Below are 19,059 nucleotides of genomic sequence, written 5' to 3' on the forward strand. Positions count from 1 at the left end.
TCATAGCATGGTTTAAGTTGGAAGGGAACTTAAAGATATCGAGCATCAACCTTTTGCCATGGGCAGGGACATCTTCTACTAGACCAGGCTGCTCAAGGCCCCATCCAAGCTGGCCTTGAACACTTCCAGGGTGGAGGCATCCACAGCCTCCCAGCATAACCCCTCTCTCTCACCGCCCTCACTATACAGAATTTCTTCCTAATATCCAGTCTAAATCTATCCTTCTCAAGCTCTCACACTTCAATAGAGATCTTCTCTCTGAGTACATGTCACAGCAAAATATTTACATTTTACTTGACACCACTCTGTAGTTTTCACAATCAGATGAAATTTCATCTGCTTCTCAGCTGATCTCTTGCTATTTTGGCCAGTTCCTATAGATTAACTACTATCAATCCCCACCATGATTGCTCCTCTCTGTTTTCTGCCATGCAACATACAGTCACACAATATTTCTAGATTCATGTTTTTCTGGTCTCCACCAACCTCACCAGCACATTCTCCTGTCCTAGGAACTTAGGTTTTGACACCGGACACAGCTCATCTCTATAAAATATAGGGCAGATGAGATCTGCCCTTGGTTCTCAAGTTCATGACTGACTCCTCTAAGGAGCAATGAGGAATCTCATCTTGTTATATAAAGTACTACATGCAAAAGAACCCACAAACAGGACAAACAACTCCCTGAGGAAGTTACAGATTGCAATCACTAAATAGATAGATCATTAACTGGCCAACCGTTTCATTGTTTGCATGACAGAGAGAATGAAACATGCCTGCTGCAAAGTTGGGTAACAAAACTGAAGGGAAAAAAAAGAACACCCAACTCACTGGCAGAAGAAAAAAAACTTTTGCAGAGTCACTAACTCAAAATGGAATAATTAAAACTCCCACTTCAGAAGTTGCCTCTTTGAAGTGGAACTGCAGATCTCTATTTGCATATTAGGAAAGCTTGTGTCGATTTCCATGCTCCATCAGGGCAAGAGATTGCAGATGAGGATGACAAGGCTCTGAATTAGGCCAAATCAAATGAATGCAGACTCATGAAATCCTGTAGAGATAATTATGAGTCTCTCAAGATAGTGCCATTAGTATATTAGCATGGTTTCCTCCTTTACCAGTAAATATATTTCAAAAATATGTAATGTCTTCATGTCTGCTATTTCATACATCAGCCCTGCTGAAATTCCTGCACCCTCCTATTTGGTCTGTTGCAACCATTCTAAATTCCTGCTTTGTGGCATACAAGTAAATGGAAAGAAAGAAAAAGGAAAAAAAAAATAGAAAGAAAAAAAGTTGCAGCAAAGATGCAAATTGTAGCACATAAACTTTAGAGATCCTGCTACCCAATGTACCTAATGCAATCCTCTCCCGACATGAGGCAGTCAGACTTCTTACAAAATGGATGAAGAAAGCCAGTGTCCATACAATAGGCACCACAAAAACCAGCTATCTAAGCAAACACTGTCCAAGAGACAAGGAGTTCTATTTCTCCAATGGCAATGGGTGCCTCAACCACAAACCCTTTCCTTGATTCAGTTGCTTAAGCCAGGCAAATCCTTCCTCATATACAATGATGAGAGAAACCCACATGCTATCAGATTTAATATCTAAGTGGTTAAAACAGTCATCAGTAAGGTGAGTGACCTGCTTTCAAAACTCTGCTCATCCCATATTAGTTGTCCTAGCCCATAGGCTATTGAGTATTCAGAGGCAAGGCATCTTGATCTCACCTGTTTGAAGTTGTTCCACTTTGTATAACTAATTAAAAGATAATTGGAGTAAGTACTTGAACATGACTGTCTCACATCTCAGGTTATTGCCAAATCATTCAGCTGTGGATTCAGTCTCTCTTTGTTTCTGCAAGGTTCTTAAATCATGTAGGCACTTCTGAAAATCCTATTCCTTGTACTTTACATACAAGTATTCTCAGAGCAGAAAGTCACATTTATTTCAGAATTACCACTACAAGCATCCCCCATTCTTCTCATATTCAGTACAATCTCTTGCTCAATAGTGACAGCTAGGTGCTTTGTTTGGGTTGTTGGGTTTGTTTGGGGTTTTTTGGGGGATGGTTTCTGTGCAAGCAGAAAACCAGCTTCTGTGGTTCTTAGTTTGGAATCCTTGCTTGGAAAAGACAATGAACTGCCTCAAAGAGTATTCATAGATAACAGAGTAAAGGGATATTGGTCTTTCACAATGACTGATGATTGTTCTTTGGATTCTAAAAATATGGTATTATAGGCTTCAGAAAGTACAAAACGTGATGAACAGCTCTCTGCCCTAAAGAACTTGCAAAGTAAATGACGGAGCTGAAACACAGGCACAGACACAATATAAAGAACACACCAGGAGAAACAAAGATTACAAATCCAGGATAATGAAGCACAATTGAAAGCTTGTAAGGTATTTCAAAATAAAGACAGCCTGGTATAATAGGCATTTGTTCAAGGACTGTAAGTGCATTGTGAGCTGATAGAAGAACAGTATCAGACTAGAGAAGAAATAGCTCAAGAAGTGGTACAGAGGACAAAGTAACTGAAGGAAGGCTGTTCAACCAGTCTACACATGCAATAAATGTTATCCTGGTATAAAACTTGTAGATCTTCTTATTTCATTTCAGCTTACATGTCCTGCACAAAAGTTTAACAAAATGAAATAAAATCAAATTCTACCAAAAATGAAAGCAAGGCTGCATAAAGCATTGATATATAACTGTTTTGAGTTCTGCCACTGCCAAAACCTTCCCCACAAAGTCTTAGTTGCAAAATGTGAAGTTACTGCAGTCTGAGACAGGGGAAAATTTTAGAAATGTTGGTTGAAGAGTGGCTTAGGAAAAATGAAGAGTCCAACAACAGTATTGTGAAATGTTAAATGCAACAACATTATGCAGGAAGCAGGGGAAGATCTGATTCAAAAAGACCAACATTTTGGCTGTGTAAAAACACAGTGGCTCATTTACGGTTTCCAGAAATGTTTTTGCGACACAGCATTCTGTTAGTCTTCAGCTTAAAGGAGTTCTTCCCCATCGCAGAGGCTTGTGGTGATACAATACAGGCACAAACCAACCCTCAGAACAAAAAGTTAGTCTTTTACAATCTTTCATTTCTGTGGAGATTTAAACATTTAAATACATCACTACAAAACAAAATGACTCAGTACAGAAGCGATTCAGATGTACCAAAATGCATTAGTCATTCAATAAAGCAGGCACCAAGGATTTACTAAAAATACTTTACCCCAAAAAAATAGCAACATATATTTACTTTACTGAGTGGTTGTTGTGGAAAGCACATAAAACCAAATCCTGTACAAATCACCCTCATTTCCCTGTCCCAAAGTTGCCTGCTGTTCCTAGTTCTAAAGCAGCACAGCTAACTTACATCCAGTGTCCAGCCCCTGCTTTGTTTTGAACAGCCTTGCAAGAGGAAACAATGCATGATATGATGTGATGTGAAGTGATGTGATCACAAGGCAAGTAAACAGGGCAGGGAACTAACTAACCAGCATCACGAGAAGCTCTCAGCCAGGCAGGAGTCTCACTGGGGGCAGAGTTAACTTGCATCAGCCTCCTACTCATCTAGTAATGAGACAGTGTAATTTTGGGAACACCAGCAACAAGAAACCCTGTCATCAGCACACAAAACCAGAAGCAAAGAAGTTAATATAGCGGCTGGATTGCTGGGAGTGCAAAGAAATCTCACAGATGCCACCAATAGAAGCTGGTGAAAATGCAGCACAGATCACCAGCGCAGCCTTTCTGGTACTTTGGCAACCTCAGCCTCCATGGAAGTGCTGTGAGTACTTTCTGTCGTGCAGGGCTTGGACTGCTCAGGCACCCAGTGTTCTTCCCTGGGCCAGAGAGCCAGGGAGGTGTGTTCTGATCAAGTCACTGCTATTGCTCACTGAGGAGCTGACAAGAGAGGGCAGTGACCTTCGCTGCATCAGGAATGCTGCACAGGAGACCAGGAGGATCTTTCAAGACATTGTGCTAAGATACACATTTGTAACCCATTGGGTAAGACTGCTGGAAATACAACATAGCAGAGTGGAAACTGACTAGGACATTCCTACAAGTGGAGTGTGTGTAAGAGAACTTCCTGACACAGCTGGTGAGACGTGCTGTTAGATCTATTGTTTACAAACAGTTGGAAGACCATCTTGAGCATAGTGATAACAAAACAGTAGAGTTTTCAATTCTCAGAGAAGTAAAGAGAGGGGTCAGCAGAACTTCCACCTTGGCCTTCCTAGGAGCAGACTTGGGCTTGTCTAGGTGACCAGTTCTGGAAGTCCTTTGGGAGGCAGTCCTGAAGGGCATAGGAGTCCAGGAAGGCTAGACATTCTTCAAGAAGGAAATCCTGACACAGGAGCAGCTGTACCCACATGCTGAAAGACAAGTCAGTGGGTTAAGAGACCAACCTGCCTGAATAAAGAACTTTGGCTGGAACTCAGGAAGAAAAGGAAAGGCAGGCAACTCAGGAGGACTGTAAGGATGTCATGAGGTTACACAGGAAGAAGATTAGAAGGGCCAAAGAACCTAGTAGGCCAGGGGAAGAGTGGCTGGAGAGCTGCCAAGCGGAATAGGACCTTGCAGCGTTAATTGACAGCTGACTGAGTATGAGCCAGCAGTGTGCTCCCCTGTGTGAAACAGAAGAATCCATCCCTATTATCCAGCTGAGTCTGTTTCTTGCTCAGAATCTAGATCACTGATGCAGAGAAATTGTCAACATTCACCTAGACTTTTAAACATAGACTACTTGTTGCTCCCAATCTTTGTGGGACAGGTGATACAGCCTAGAAAAACCTTGAGCAGCTCAAATGGAACAGAGAGCTCAGAGAAAACCTGACAAAGCAGAAAACTCAGTGGTGCACTCTTCAATCTTTCTAGTCAATGGAGAGGCCTGGCTAGGAGATGTAACCAGCAGACCGATGCTTGGTTGTGCAGCTGCTGTCATCAGCAAGATTTTGGTTTCTTTGTTTATGATAACCTCTACAATTAAGATGAACTGCTACAAATTTATGAAAGCTACTTGACAAAGACAAAAACATCTCTTAAGAGTCTCTACATTCTGGCTTTGAACTAGATTCACTGAAGAATAGACATTTGGTCCAGATGTAAGGGAAGGGAGGAGAAAATATATGTAAGAAAAGGCCACAAGGGAAAGCTACACATTTCTACTTGGAGGGAGGGCATGCAAAACTCACTTCAGGTGTCTGGATACTAATGCACAGAGCTTGTCCAAAAACCAAGGAGAAATGGAAGTCTATGCAGAGAGTTCTGATGTGATCAGGATCACAAAGATTAAATAGGAAGCATCCATGTACAGTGTCATGGAGAATGTTCAAGAAAAACAAGAAAGGAAGAAAGGCAGGTGCACTTTCTTACAAACCACCTCTTTGTCTATGCATAAGTCCAGTGTGAAACCAGAGATGTATCTGACAGGAATCTCATGGTCAAAAGCAAAGGCAAAAGCAACACTGGCCACACAGCAGCAGGGCCTGTTAAACACTACCTGCTGTAAAGGATGAAGTAGACATGGCTATCTACAAGCAACTACCAAAAGCAACTCAGTTACCAGCCTTGGTCCTCATTAGGAATTTCAATCCCATGGACTCTATGGCATTGTGCAAGCAATCCAGGATATTTCTAGACTTCACTGGTAGTAACTTTTTAATGCAAATGCTAGAGAGACCAAACAAAGGTAATACTCTGCATGACCTCTGTGCACAAGTAAGGAAGAAAGGTGGCAAATGTGGGCACAGATAGCTTGGGAACAGCAACCACAAGCTGATTATATTCAGGATCCAGAAGAAGACTGAGGAGATCAGAAGAATTAGGACTCAAAATTTTATGCAAGTGGACTCTGGTTTTACTCAGGAGGTGGCTCAGCATAATCTCCTGTGAAGTTATCAAAAGAGGTGCTGAACATAGCTGGTAATTTTTTACAAAAAATGTAATGATTAGAATATTCAGAATATTAGAATATTCAATATAGAATATTCAGTAGAAGACCCACTTGACTAAGCACAGAACTTCTTAATGAACTGTAATTCACAAAGACAGCATACAGCAAACAAGAACAGGCAACAATAAAGGAGTACAAAAGCACTACTTTGGCACTTAGGAACAAAGTATATTTAGAATTAAAACAAGGGATGTAAAAAGCAGCAAGAGGGAATTGTGTAAGTTCAGAAGAAAAGTGGAGATGATACTGAAGGGGGGAGACAACCTGTGCAGATGGTAAAGGCTGAAGTACTCAATACATTTTTGCCTCAATTTTCACAGGATATATTCAGATCTATGAGTACAAACAAGATTAATCTGAAAGTGCTGAAAGAATTGGCTGATAAGACTCCAAGAGTCCTGCCTGTCAACCCCAAAGAAAAAACATAATCATTGGGGCAGGCCCCTGAAAACTGGAAAAAAGCTCACAATATTCTTGTCTGAAAAATGCATAAGAAAAAGAGCTCAAGTCAGCTACAGGCAGTTAGCCTTACCTCAGCTCCTGGAAAGATTACATACTACATCCTTGTGGAATCCACCTCCAAACATGCAGAGAACAAAAAGGTCATCAACAATGATCAACACGGACTTACAAAGGGCAGTTCATGCTTGATCAAACTGATTGCCTTGTGTGATGGACTGACCTGAGATGCTGATGTGGGGAGAGTGGTGGATATCAAATGGTCTGGTAGGTAGCCTGAGAATTACCAGGATGGCTGAGCTTAGAGGATAACACTCACAATATACATTAGTTTGATATCTAACTGGTAGCCAGTCCCAAGCAGTGGGAGCCTGCTGAACAATAAGGCTGAAAATGCTCACCAAGGACCTGGATGATGAAACACAATGCACTCTCAGCATCTTCTAGACAATACTAATCTAGTGGTGTTTGACACATCAAGCAGTAAAGCTTTAGTCAAGAAGGACCATGAGGAAATTCAGGCCTGGAAATGTCCGGTTCAATAGAACTGCAGCTTTTGTAGGACCCAGTAACCCCATCCATGAGTGCACAGTAAGAACTGATTGGCTTTGTAGCAACTCTTCTGAAAACAACAGGATGGTTAGGATAAAAGCCAATGCAACATGTGAGGAAATATTCTCACTGCTAATAAGACAGATTGGATAAAGGGTACCTTAAGAGAAGTGTGGCCAGCAGGACAAAAAGGTTACTCTCCTCCAATGATATGAAGCACTGACTAGGTGATAGCTGCAATACTGCATCCAGTATCTGACACTCCAGTTCAAGAGGTACATGGAGAAACTGGAGTCCAGGGAGGGACCACGGGCTCATGACTGATAGAAGTTGGAGCAGCTGAATATTTTTAGTCTGATAAATGGGAGGCTAAGACAGGCAAAAAATACTTGAAGAGTTACAAAAATGGTGAAGCAAAGCTTTCCTCAAGTAAACAAAGGGCATGTAAAATAACATTTTGTTTCCTGACAGTGCCACCAACTGAGTGCTTTCTTTTTTTAAAAGACATGCTTTGTTCTCTCTTATTCAGTATCTCTTGTAGGAAGTAGCCCACAGTCACAGTTTAGTTGACCATATATGAGGTCTCTTCCAACCTTAGTGATACTGATACTGATAATCCCAGTTGGACTACCTTTCTAGTTGGTAAGACTGTTGATGGATATATAAGAGGCATTTTTATGTTCACTAATCCAGGAGTCTCAAGGACCAATCTTAAAACTTGTAACTTTTGATCTATTAAAAGAAGCCAAAACCCCTGCAATGTACAGTACCCAACCATCCAGGAAAAAAACAATGATCCCATTTTGTGCAGTTCAGACTGAGCAGGTAACTTAAGATGGAATTTCATCAATTTTTTAAGAAAGGTCCCAGCAGATAGTCACCCAGAACTGTAGTCTGGCTCCTCCTGTCAATATTACAAGCAAGATTTGTTATTTAGACATGTTATTAAGTTTTTATTGGGCATTAAGAGAGAAAACTGGCTGCTAGACAAGGATCAAGCTGAAGATTCTTCCTTTCTTTGCTCCAAGTGGGTGTAGCTCTGCTAACTTCAAAATGGATTTTATCTGCTAGTACCTAATTATTAAATGGTTTGTGTGGTTTCATATGACATAGATTTGAAATGAGCTTTGGGATTAAGAATTTTCCAATTATGTAACAATGCCCAGAGCAGGAGCTGCTCATTTACTTATTTTTTTCTAAATCACTGAATATATGAGTGAGAACACAGAGAGAAATTATTAAATACTCTGAAGACTTTCCAAATATTACAATTATGGAGGAAAAAAGGCAGCTTTTAGATAGAACTATGCTCCAAAATAGTTTTGAAGCAGAGTAAAAATGCTATTCTTCTAAAGCTACATAGCCAGTCAACACAAATTTCAGGATGCAGTGGTGCTGCTGGACTCCGTTTTCTGTGTGCTCTCTGCTGCATAAAGAGCACGACTGTATGGGATCGAAGATCCATCCAGCATATTCTCTTGTCTTTGACAGCAGTCAAAGAAAAAACGCTGGAGTAAGACTGTAACAAGAGTGCCAAATAGAAGAGTGCCTGTTTCCTACAATATACTTTTCTTATTTCTAGCAACTTGCAACTTGGGGATTTTCCAAGATATTGACTGTGTTTGAATCTTTGCATCTAATAGATGTCAATAACTTTTTCTTCCATTACTTTAACTAGTAGTTTTTTTTAATCCATTAATGCTTCTGGTCTCCATAACATTCTGTGGCAATTACCTCCACAATGTAATTATTCACTGTGTAAAGTTACTTCCTTTTGTTGGTTTAAAACCTGCTGCTGGAAAATTTCCTTCAATGGCTCTTTGTTTCTATATGACACATCGTGAACAAGGACTTCTGTTCCATCCATGACTGTACACACTGCAATTACAATTACCTTTTATCTGAATTAACTGACAGTTCCTCCTTGGACAGAAGTAAAGCTACATGTAGGATTCTCCACAGGTGCTTTTTGTTTTAGCTGGATTTTCTCCTTACCATGAAACACTGTCTTAATTAAAAACTTAACAGACAAGTAAAAGATAAACTAGTGTAAGGAGAGATTAACATAAGGCATTTGGGTTTGAGTTTTGCAGGGTTTTGAAATGGCTGTGTGTGTTCCCTTTGAGTTGTAATACACTTTACAACTATAGTTATCTATGTTGTGCATGTAAACCTGCTTGAAGGGATTTGTCTGATATATGCTTATAAGCCAGGCATATGCAAACCTAACTGCTAGATTAGTGAGGACTGACTACCTATACTTGGGTCTAATTAGATCATAGAGAGTTAGTAGAGACATATGTCATTGTAACTGATGGGGCAGCTGTGTGCAAATCCAACTGATGGTCCAGGTTCTCTTAAGACACTATTCAACAGGATCTTCATGGCTCTGTCAGATTTTGTCTGCCAAGAGATACAATGCACTGCTGTGGATGAAAAGAAGATAATGCTTCTGTGAGTCTTCTCCCAACAACAGCCAATTCTGCTTTTGGTCAAAAGAAGACGAGAGAGCAAGTCTAAAGCCTAACCAGGCTGTAAGAAGGGAATCAAGGGGAGAGGAAGAGGAGCTGCCCACCAAACTGAATGTAATCAGCATGCCTCTGCAGAGAAGAGGTGGCAACGAGGGCTGCGCCTCCAGTAGTTAGTGGAATTTCACAGACAGCAGTGAGTGTTTGCAAGTAGTAAGGGCAGCAGGCTTGTTAATAGCTAAAGTCCAGAAACACCCTGCTTCAACAGATAGTTTTACTGAACTGGACCAAACTGCCACTAATGCAGCCCAGCATTACTAGTATACCTTGATCACCTCCAACTGAGCATAAAAATACCCATGAAGAAACATTTGATCTACAGCCCACACTTCATCATTACAACAATTATCACACACCGCAAAACCACACTTCATGTATTTTTCTACAGGAGCTGCCATGTTCCCAGCAACCCTTGTAAACTCTTCATTGCATCCAAGCCCTTACTATCCTCTCCCCACACAACAGACTGCTGGGCAGAAAATAGCATCATAACAGCTTTGAATGCAGGATGAGTATCGAATTGAATAAAGACTGAAGTGCTCACACAGAAGCAGTGGCAATGCAGTAAGACACCAACACTTGAAAAGAGGCAGAAGGCCTAAGAGTAGCAACATTATGCAGCTTTGTATTTTTCTGGTTTTGTGGAATTTATCAGCTGTAGTCTGTGTGGGTACATACTAACAGCATTTAAACTTCACAAGCAAGTTGTGTGTGTATCTGATACACACTTATTTTCTTAAGTCTTTTTGAATATTTCTCATTCACTGTCACTGTTAACACACAAGCCCAAGGATGAACAAAATACTTCAGCTGGTGAAATCATCTTACTCAGGCTATGCACTTAGTTCAGTTAAGTAAGTGGAGAATCCAGAAATTAGTCCAACTTGCCAACCGTTATTATCAAGCAGAGTGTTTGTAACACATCGTAGGTTATCAACAATGGGGCCACATGTGAGAGATACTGTGACACCTGTATTGATTTCTGGCAGGATTTAAGTCTTTTTTGAAACCTCCACCTCAGGCTGGAAAGATAATAGATTGTGTATGTTCTACTCAGCAGATGGTTAGGTTTTTTTTTTAGAAGGCATTAAAATAGGTATAGTTACATACTGCAGCAAGTCACAAACACAAAGTCCTGCTGCTTCCTTTAAATCAAAGCCCCGAACTGCATATTTTTATGGATAAGATCAGTTTAAAATCAGACTAGGAGAAAAAGTAAGTGTTTTTAAATGAGTGACTTCACATGAAAACTTTGAGGGGAGAAATATTAAAATACTCAACATACACATAATTTCTGGAAACAATTACAGTAATTAAAACAACACTGAATGTTTGGAGAGAGGGTATGATGGGGTGCTTGGTGCCATGGGTTAGCTGTTTGGGTGGGTTGGATTGGTTGATGGGTTGGACGCGATGATCTTGAAGGTCTCTTCCAACCTGGTCTGGTTTATTCTAAATTATAAATAAAGAGAGCTTTTATAGAAGGCATTTTGGAACTGCCTCCCCAAAGACACTGATCCACTTGGGTGTGTTCAATTAACAGCAAAAATTAATTTCAAGTCAAAGCCCCTGCTGCTGAGAATCATCCAGCCTTTGGCACTCCCACTCCCTGGCCCCAGCTTTTAAATCCTTGGACTGCCAGCAGGAGCTTTCCAGATGAGATGACTAATGTGAAAGACAATTTTCACTACTGATCAAGTGAAACTACAACTTCATTGTGTCCATTAACAAGTTTCATCATCGACAATAAAAAATAATCCATGATTTGAAACAAAGGTGGCCTTTTAATTTGCACTGGCTATCTGTCTCAACTCCTACCATTTTCATTATGTTTCATAATTCTATCTTCTTCCTCTAGGCTAAACTAAGCCAGACAGACTTAACTCATGTTGACTCTGAGATGGAGACAATGCCTAGAAAAGCAGGGATCCAAAACACAGAGACCTCTGGTCGCCCTCTGTTGTGACCTTCTGGAATTCCAGAAACAGTTCAGACTGCCAAGTGCAATCCTTAATATTAAAATAAAAACCATTACAAAAAAAAAAAAAAAGGAAAAGAATTCACATTGCTTTGAAATCTTCAGGAAAAGAATTCACATAGCTTTGAAATCTTCAGGAAAAGAATTGAATTCACATAGCTTTGAAATCTTCAGGCACAGAAAAGCAAAATTTAAACAATCTCTTTACAGGCAGAGACATGGGATGCTGTCCACATGACTGAGATTGTGGTTGAACTAGATAGTAAATTTAGTTTCAGTATGTCTAGTACAAGATCAAAAACACCACAGCTCCATGACACACTGATTAAATGCAACCCACTCTGCCAATTCTAATTTTGCACAGTTATGCTCCATCAGGTAGCGTCTGTCCTTCTGCAGCCGGCGTGTACCCAGCACAAACATGATATCATGTGATCTGGCTTATTTGATGAGAATGTGCTACCAGGTGATTTGGTGCTAAACAAAAGCAGCTTTAATGAACATGGGACCATAGCCCAGGGCATGGAGTGAAACAATTTGTCAAGGTCAACATCACAGGCTGTTAGTGGACCTGAAAATAGTATCCAGTTTGCCTTAATCCCCTGCCAGTTTGCTACCTACTGGCCAATGCTGCTGCCCAACATAACAGTTTTCGAACTATCAGGGAGTTCTGAGGGCTTTTTAGCATATTCATTCTAAATAGTATCCCTGCTGCCACCCTGTCTGTGGAGCTGCCAGTTCTATGTCATGGTCTTGGGTCCAGAACATTTCTTTTCACCAAAATCCTCAATCTGCTAACCAGCTAAAGCCCCTGCTGCTCCACTCATAAAAGCCAAGGGCCGTTTCAGCAACTACATTGTAACACTGCAAATATTGAGGAAAATGCTTAGCTTGACAAATACAAGTAACCACAGTGAAGTTAAATAAACCTGTGTTCATGTGCAAGGGTTTCCAGGGTTTAGATCCCAAAAACAAGGACATGCTTTTATGCTTGCTCTGAGGCATTCAGACACACTACTGAGGATGTGCTCTAAAATCAACCTAAAATGCTACTCCTACTTCTTTATATAGTGTTCACTAGAAAAAGTGTTTTTATTGCAGCCCATCGAATGTGAACTCTTAATGCATCATTGTACAGCTACACAAACAGCGGCTTCCATCAAATGCTTGACCCAACACATACAGAGGCAGACACAAAAAAGTAAAGCAAATATTATAAAGCAAATATTAGAAATATGTTGAAATCCATCCTTGTCCCAGTTTCTGCAGGAAATGGAATACATGCCTCCAACAGTGTAATATTGTTTGAGCTGCTGTTTGAAGATGGAAGTAGGACAGAGCAAACATTACCCTATTGATTATGAATTATATGAAAGGAAAGTCACTGACAAAACTTTAAAATACTAAAGATCTCCATAGCCAGTAAATGCCAGAATTATGTTTGCCTGTAGAAGTTTTAGGAAGCCCTATAGCACTACATATATGCAAAGGCATAGAGTCACAAATTACTTTCCTCTAGTACCCTGCCCAAGTCACAATAATTTCACAGAATCATACAGCCAAAGAATGCTTTCAGTTAACAGAGACCTTTAAAGGTCATCTAGTCCAACCCCCTTGCAGTGAGTCAGGGATATCTTCAACTTGATCAGGCTGCTCAAAGACCCATCCAACCTGACCTTGAATGCTTCCATTTGCATGGAAATTTCCAGGGCATCTACCACTCCTTTGGGCAACCTTGCTAGTGTTTCACCACCCTCGGTGCAAAACATTTCTTCCTGATATCTAGTCTAAATCTCCCCTCTTTTAGTTTAAAACCAGTAGCCCATGTCCTATCGTAACAGGCCCAGCTATTAAGCTTGTCCAAATCTCTTTTATAGGACCTTTTAAGTACTGAAAGGCTGCAATAAGATGTCTCCAGAACTTTCTCTTTTCCAGGCTGAACAACAAACCCAAGTCTTTCAGCCTTTTTTCACGAGAGAGATGTTCCAGCCCTCTGACAATTTTTATGGCCCTAAATTGATCCAATTTGATCCAATGCCCATATCTTGCTTATTCTGTAAGATGAATTAACAGCCTCAAGTGACTTCATGAGCAGCTAGCAAGCAGTAAAGAGCAATACCTGTTAGCATTCAAGGTACCAAAATAATGGTCAAGGAGATATCCACTGTAAACAGAACTCTGAAGATTAAGCAAGTTTTCCAGAAATCTATTTACTATCTGATGGGAGATAAGACACTGCACAGGTAGAATGTCTTTCATCACACTTCAGTACACTGTAAGTGAACTTCAAGCCAGATTCAGTAGCTTCTACAATGATAGAGACAAAAAAACTGAAAATGCAGTGAAAGACTACAAAGAGCTGTTTTATCTTTCCTACCAGCCAAAGAAAAGATAAATCCATTTCACTAAACCCATTTGCATGGTAGCAGATTTCACAGACATCTTTCTGAGCAACTGCTGTGTAGCAAAGGGCTTTTTAAAGAAAAGGTCTCAAAATTTTCACACCTAGCATATTAGACTTCAGAATCCAGAAGCTCCGATGCACTCCATGTATGAGCGAAAGTATTCTGAACTCAGCTGGAAGGTCACAATTGCAGATACAGGTACCATCAGGACTTTGTTCTAAACGAGTGCAGCAAGAAGAGGAGCAAAGTGCTCATTAAGAACGTGTCAGCAACAAAGCTGTTTGTTCCATGAAACCAGCAAGTTTCATGTCAAAAATTGTTTCACTGACAATGGGTATGTCAAAAATGTTTCACTATAATGTGCATCACAGTGTCAGCCACTGCCAGAGTCCTCAATCAGCTAAAACATAGGAATCCCATGGGATTTGTAGTCTTCCTGTTACTTAGTCCTATAGAAAACTAAGTGACAATCTGAATTTGAACCACAATCCTGTCTGTAACAGACAGCAGAGGTCATTGATGACACCATCAGCACAGCCACACAGACAGGACTTGGTCATCACATTAGTTACGCTGTCATAGCTGCACCACCAAGGAGGACAGGAACTAGGTGAAATCACATCCCCTGGCTGACCTTACTATTCCTTCAAAACCCTCACTGCAGGTGGAGCTACCACTACAGAAAGTGCTTTTGTTGATTTAGTTTGCTTTGTCCAGAGAGTTTACTTGGATACATCAGCAGAACCTTCTCAACTGGACCCACAGCCAAAGACAGTTATGCTGGCAGAGACTGGGTAACAAAGATGTTCTCTTTAAGCCTCTTTCATTTTCCTGAGACCAAGGAATAGTATCCATGTCACCAGAACATTATATCACAAGTTTTAAGTAAAGAAACTGGAATTCTTCTGAACAGTTTGCAAGTCAAACACAGCCCATGGACTTTCCTGTACAGTATTTTTAAATCCAGTTCCTTCCTGCAGATGCTCCTTAAATCACTCACAAGCTGCACACATGGAATGGATACGACCTACACAATGGAAGGCAATTATTCCACTGCAGGATTAAAACCTACACATTTGGCCATGACAATAACAGAACCCAACCTAAATAATCTGCTCTAAATTACTGACAAAGTGAACAAAACATTCCCTGCTATCCTCTGCCCAAAGAACTGATTAGTCTAAAGGGAAGTACTATCAGGAATACAAAACAAATATAAGTGTAGCTGCTGTACATTCTGCAGACAAAGCCACTCTTGTATGAGGAACATGGTGCACTCATCTTTGCCAAAACAAGACTGAACATTTGACAAGGTGTGAAGTCACTCATATATGAGTGACCTACACATCCAGATTTCAAGCCCTACACAAGGCACATGCCTGCATCAGTTATATGTAGTTTTACAGAAAGAAAACAACACTCAAAAGAACATGCTTAATTTCACTTCCTGTGTCCAAACTATAAATCCCTTTTATCTAACTTACAGTTATAATTACTCAAGTCAGTTTCCACGTAGGACAATCAAAACCCGGAGCTGTCAGCAGCCACTCACATGGTGATAGAAATGAATCATCTAGAACACAGGAAGGTTGTAGCAGAAATATGGATAAACCTCAAACACCAACGCAACTTCTAATATTTCCATCTTTTTCTTCCAGCTCAATACCACCTCCTCCCTAGCACTCTTTCAACCAGACTATTCCCTATCTCTCTATATGACCTCATGATTTCCCCAGATCATGTCCTTTACCTTTCTGTCTGCCTCTTCCCACTCTCAGTCCTTCTGTAGCATGGCTGCTAGCATTTTCCTTGAACGCATAGCTTATGTTTTCCTTCCATCTCACTCAGGTTTAGATTTTATGCTCCCTCACAGTGCTTAGGCTTAGCAAAAGGCAGATATAATTCAAGTAAGATAAACTGATGTTTGCAAAGCAGTAACTGACAACAGTAAATACTAAGCAATCTTTGCCAGAGATGCTACTAGCACACTCAACACTTGTTCTCACCTGCAAAACAAGTAAAAGAGCCCAAGTTCCCTTCCCTTGCAAGAGAAGGAAAAAGAGGCAGAAATAATGCAGCATTAGAAAGTTAGTTTTGTCATCTTTGTCTCTAGATCTATCTAAAACACATTGTGATTAGTTCTGAGGACTTCAGAACATTTACTCAAGCTTTTACAGTCCCAAACAAGTAAAATGCATGAAATATTGAAATAGTGATGAAAGTCTACCACCAACACCCCTGCTGATCTAGAGAGCAGAGTGGGAAATGAGAGACCAGGCACAATATGCTGGCATTATAGCCACTTCACAGCTCTTCCAGAGTAAGAGACACTTAAACTGGCTAAGTCAGCCTGAGTCCCAGTCACTTTGGTCCACTTCAAGATTGTAATGAAGTCTGCCAGTGATACTCACAGCTCCATCAGCCCTTTGTCGTTACACTAAAGAGTGCTGTCTGGACGTTGCATGGGAAGAACCCAAGTATTGCCTAATGTATTTCTTTTAACACCTATTAAAAATGAAAAAAGAAGCAGCAATAGGAGCCCAGTCCTTAGGTACAAGAAAATCCAGTGGCACAGGGAGTTTCCACAGACAAAGGATTTCCCACAGCCTATTGTTGGAAACAGTGTGATTCAATTGCTCATTTCTTGCTCAACAGGCTGCTGATTCACCAGAAAAGGATGCTGGTATTTTTCACCTTCTGCATTCCACCTACTGCAGCCTAAACCAACAAAACCCCTGGCTTTTAAGAACATGTGAATCTATTTCATGCTAGTTCCTAGTATTTACCTCATATAGTTTTGTTATAACATATCTTCCTTTTTTTTTTCTTCAATGCCATTTAAAGCTACACATAATAAATGAAGCATTTTAAACTCCTTATCTTGCTAACTTCCAGTTGGGCGTTTCACTACAAGCAGGTGCTTAGAAGGTGAAACAGAATATAACATCCTTTTAGATTCACTGCTGTTTGAAGAAATTACAGACACAAAAAAACAAACCCAAAACAACAGACAACAACAACAACAAAACAACAAAAACCTTTCAAACCCACAAAATAATCAGATAAAATGTGTTTTGCAGCTTGTGACAAATACTGTTAACACCCTACATGAAAAACAGTTTGCTTGTGAAAATGAATGACCTGCTGCAACTCCCCAGAGAGAGCCCTCAGGTAAGCAATTCAGATGGAACCAAGGAGCAAGCCAGTGGAAGCTATTAAAAGCCACAAGGCTTTCTACAGCTACCTCCAGGTGCAGTCCTAAATTCAGCAACATAATCTGTTTCCCAGAAGCAGATTTTAAACTGTCTCTGGCAGGTAACTGGAGATAGGCTGTGCAGTTCTGGAAGCATGGCATGCAGCTTCCCACCAAGACAAAGCACTCACTGCTATTTTGTAGAGAACAGATTGTCTCTCTGTTCTACTGCAGAAGCCTATATACATGTCTTTCTCTTGCTCAGAAACATTTGTTCAGAGGTTCAGAGTGCTGGCTGTGGAAAGTACAAAAAATTCCCGAGAGTGAGGCAGGAAATAGACAGGAGAAATGTGGCTGGAGGCTAATAGATTAGCCATTACTGACATTATAATCCATGTAGACTTTAAAATGTGTTAAATGTCTTGGAGCTGCATTTTTAAAATCTAAGGAATGCATGAGCAGGGAAGGAGCCTGTTTTAGCAAAAACAAAGCAAGAAATTTCTGATACAACATAAATGAGCTATTTTAAGGGGAAAAAGGGGGGAAAATGAACCCAGGACTTTAGGGGTTTTTGCACACAACAGATGCAGCTGAATCCAGTCTTAAAAATCATGAATATATCACTGCCCTACCTAAACCCATACAATATTTTCACTTAATTTATGCAGCTGAATCTGTGCTTGACTTGAAAAAACATGAGTGGATGCATCTGAAGTAAACAGGATTTGAGTGTTTGGTGAAGGCACAGGCTTACTCTTTACTCCTAATATTCTAAGGTGTTCTGATGGTGCACAAGAATAATGAAAGAAGACACATCGTTGAAAAATTACTCGGAATTCCTATTATAACACAATTTGCTAAGAGCTTACAATCAAACTGTAAACCTACTGTGTTTCTCTCAAGTCTGGATATATCTCATTAATCTCTAATGATGAAGAAAGCTTTAAAACTCACAGATATTCCAAACAGAAGAAAAACGTTCTGATCCATTCAGTTTCTAACAAATATAAGTGAGGATGTGTGCAATTATGGTGACATCTGAGTTGATCACTGCAGTTAATGCTTCATTTGCTAATGTAAACATAGTTTTCAACTCCTTTTAACATGTAATATTTAATTATTTGAATGAAGATTTTTCAGTTAATCATCTGACTCAGGATGATTTAAAAATGTATTAAAGGAAAACCTTTCTACAAAATAAAAGTCATGTAGGCATTTCTCAGAATAGAACTATTGGTAATGCATTACTTTGCTCTCATGTTTTCGTATTTGTATAGCAAAGAACAATACCAAGATAATAGCAAGACATCTTTAATAGAAAAGCTCTACTACCTTCATGCTATGAAACACAGATTTCACATCTTGAAGGGAAATCAGGGATGTGCTCTTGCCTTTTCAAGAGAAAGGCATACAAGACTGACACCTAAAAGTCTATTTGCAGACACTGAAATAGGTTGCTTAAAAAGTTGAGTTCTCCAAGAATGATGTGGCCCAAATATGAAGTGATCCAAGTATAGACTGCACTGAAATTGACTCTTTCCATGTCAGGATTTGCCTGGTGCCTTACCTTGCTTGCCAGACTGCCAGAAAACTAATGAGCTGTTTTAAGAGAACGATCAGGGGCAGCCTGAGAGACCGCAGCAGCAGCGGCACCCTGGCATTGACATAACAGGGTTACGGAGCTGAGCGGATTAGCAGAGTCCGAGAGCCAGGGACAGAAAACCGAGAGGCTGACAGCCCATTACGGTGAGAAAACACCAGACAATGCCGAGGGGGACCGCGTCTCAGAGAGAGGCGATGCTGATGGGCGGGGGCCGGAGAGCAGGGGCACTGCCCAGGGAGGGAGCAAGGAAGCCGGGGCGCTACCCGGGCGATGAGCAGGGCAGAAGGGCAGAGGATTCGGGGCAGTTCCCGGGCGATAAGCAGGGCAGGAAAGCCGGGCGCTACCCGGGCGATGAGTAGGGCAGCAGGGCAGCAG

The 19,059-nt window shown here is 40.6% G+C and overlaps 1 protein-coding gene across 3 annotated transcripts in view; it reads right to left on the reverse strand.

The window, feature by feature from the left end:
- Positions 1–19,059, reverse strand: part of NSMCE2 (NSE2 (MMS21) homolog, SMC5-SMC6 complex SUMO ligase) — a 130,079-nt gene that overhangs the window by 79,215 nt on the left and 31,805 nt on the right. The gene's annotated exons all lie outside the window — the stretch shown is intronic.

This window comes from Melanerpes formicivorus, unplaced genomic scaffold (assembly GCF_026170545.1).
Source record: "Melanerpes formicivorus ecotype bairdi unplaced genomic scaffold, bMelFor1.0.p_v2 SCAF_32, whole genome shotgun sequence".
NCBI lineage: Eukaryota > Metazoa > Chordata > Aves > Piciformes > Picidae > Melanerpes > Melanerpes formicivorus.